This window comes from Erithacus rubecula, assembly GCF_903797595.1.
Source record: "Erithacus rubecula genome assembly, contig: scaffold_600_arrow_ctg1, whole genome shotgun sequence".
In the NCBI taxonomy this organism is placed as follows: domain Eukaryota; kingdom Metazoa; phylum Chordata; class Aves; order Passeriformes; family Muscicapidae; genus Erithacus; species Erithacus rubecula.
The window spans coordinates 5,683-8,564 of NW_027635738.1; the positions used below are offsets into that span (position 1 = coordinate 5,683).

The window sequence follows — 2,882 nt, forward strand, 5'->3', positions numbered from 1 at the left end:
TGCATGCAGAGCCAGCCCTTTGAGTCCTTCTGCAGGGAATGAGTTGAGATCAGGGACTGAGCTCAAGTCTCCAGGCAGAGCAGAAAGTTGGCTCAGGACAGTGCTGCTGCACCCGTGCAGGATCCTCTCTTCTGATCACAACCTTCCTGCCAAAGCAGTCAGAATGCCTGAGGCACAACATGCTTTGGCTTGGTCACATCACAGCTTTTACACCATCAGCAGAGGGCCAAATCTTAATACACAATAGAGAATGTTAAAAATGCAGCAAATACCTGAGCAGGTCTTGCTGGAGCATGTGTCTCAGAAGGTCCTGGAGATGGTGCTTGCCTGGTGCTGGTGGGGTTCTGAGATGGAGTTGATTTGCTGTGAGGATGGTGAAACATTTCATGTTTCAAGGCCTGAATATCAACAGTCATAGTTCTTTTGTTTCAGGTTGTACAGACATTCAGTGTCAGGACCAAGGAAACAGCATGAAGCTGATTTGAGGGAGCTTTAGGCCGGATATCAGGAAAACATTCTTGCCCCAGAGAGTGCCCAAGCTCTGGAACAGGCTCTTGTGGCCCCTGGTCACTGTAGCAGGAGCTCAAGAAGCATTTGGACAACAGTCTTGGGCACAGGGTGTGATTCTTGTGGTGTCCTGTGCAGGGCCAGGGAGTTGGACTGCAGGACCCTGATGGGTTGCTGCTGACTCAGCATATTCTAACAAGTGAGGCTTCATCTCCCAGGGTGTTTGTTCTGAAGAGTCTCTTCTCCTTCCTCTAAAGACTGAACTTACCTAGCAAGTATCACCTTCAACTTCTCCCTATCCATTTCAGTGTAGCCAGGCCAATCAGTCTGAAGGGTTTGAAATAGATGTTCCTTCAGACTGAAGGAATTATCCTTTAGATTCAGGTTGGCTACCTACAGGTAGACATTTCAAAAAACATACCTTTATTATGGTTGCTAAATGCAAACTACAGAAATCCAACTAGTTCTGAACACCTCTTTGTGTTCACCCAACTGGAACTGAACAATATCCTTTGACACAGAGAGGATTTATTCCTCTATCACATGAGTTTTTAGCTGAATCAAAGTATCACTGATTGGAAACAAGTGAGTATTCACATTTCATAAGTGTTCCTTTCAAAACAACATTTAGTGCCACAATGTGTAAGGAGAGGTGGTCAGGCCCAGAGTCCCTCCCTCTTCATGTGGCAGAGCCAGGGTTCATTCCTGCAGAGTATTTCTATAAGAAAGTCATGCTCTTCTCTTGTTCTATTCCTTTGACAGTAAATGAGGTTCATATCTTTCTCAAGACAAATACAAAATCTACTCAAAAAGGTAAAATGAGGTAGTAAAACCTCAAGACCACTGATATGAAGTGTGCTGGTTTAGACTTCATCACCTGACACTGCTGAGAGTTCCTGCTGAGATGGAGACAGGAAAATCTCCATCAATTTGACTGCTACAACACATTAAATAACTCAACAACACACCACCATCATCTCTCAAAATCTGCCCTTTTTCTTTCTTTGAAAACATAGTAAACACTGATATTGCTCTGGTGGTCTCTGTTGATGTCTGTCTCTCATTATAAAAACTGCAAAGTAGCAAATATACCCAGAATCAAGAATTCATGTCTTAAAAGCACAACTAATATTGTGTTGGGAAGGGAAGCAAGTATGTGAATCCATTTAAGAAGCAACTCTGTGCATCCAAAACTGTGTCCATCAGAATTATCCCCCCGGACGTTGCTCATAGCAAAAGAGGAAATATTCTGATGATATATGAATGTTTGCATAATTCAACAACAGCCATGTTGAACAGGAAATATTTTAAAAGGAAAGTTTCTTATTTAAACAGTGGAGGAACAAGTAAAATTAAGGATAAAAGAACAACATGGCAGAAGAAAATTGCTGGAGCCAAACTGCACAATCTCACCTGCTGGAGGATCTTTCCAAGGGTTCCCTTGTCCTTTTGCATGACTCCATCTCTCTGCAAGCGGGCAAGTAACTCTGGCTTCTTGTACGTCCTCAGAGCAAGCAAATGGATCACCCTGTCCCTGTAGGGTCGGCGATAAACAGCAGTGCAAGGACTCTCTTCACTCTCTGCTGGCTTCATGGCTGTTTTCTTCTTCTCAGGTGCACAATGTGAAATGTTTGGTTGGGCTCTTATGATGTCTACTTGTTTTCCAAAGGAAACGAAAACAGAAAAAGAAATTTCATAAGGGGAGTTTGGGAGAAGGCAAGCAAGCTGATTTAAAATTATGATGGAATTCTTTGAGACGCAGCTGAACTTGCATATCCTTGTGGATCACTGTGAGGTCAGAATATTCTCTGATTCTGTAACAAAGCTCAATCCCTCAATCTCCACTACGTGGAGCAGGTTGCAAGGGCACCCTCTACCCTACCAGCAACCAGACCTGTCTCACCTGAGTTCCTCTGTGCCAGGCCAAAGCAAAATTTGCCAGCCCCAGTTCCACAATTGTCTCACTACTGCCACTCTTCAATCCCAATTGCTGAATGTGAAGTATTCCCTTAGGATCTATGTAAACTCTCACCAAGAATCACAGAAATTATAATTCACATATGAAACTGCACATCCCTAATGAGAAATTTGCAAGTTTAGTTTTGTCTCTCCAAAAAGACACAACACTGTCACCTTAAAATTCTCTTCACTAAGCTAAGGCAGAGCAAGAGCTGCACTTTCAGTGAGTGACCATCACTGAGCCTCCAATGCAGCCAAGAGTTCAAGGAGAAAGCCATTCTTTCCCAATTCCTGGAATTTATAGGCAAGGGTTTCTGTTGAAATCCAATGCCTGAGTACAACTGAATTGGCCAGAGCTCAGCTGACAAACCAGGTGAGAGTGGGTCCCAAAAAGATCACAAGGTTTGGGCAGCACT

General features: G+C 43.5%; 1 long non-coding RNA gene across 1 annotated transcript; it reads right to left on the minus strand.

The window, feature by feature from the left end:
* Positions 1-289: 289 nt before the first annotated feature.
* Positions 290-2,012, minus strand: LOC306816448. Its single transcript, XR_013777670.1, has 3 exons — positions 1,921-2,012; positions 776-900; positions 290-363 (listed from the first exon to the last, which is right to left on the minus strand). It is a non-coding gene; the product is annotated as an uncharacterized lncRNA (long non-coding RNA).
* Between the last annotated feature and the right edge of the window lie 870 nt (positions 2,013-2,882).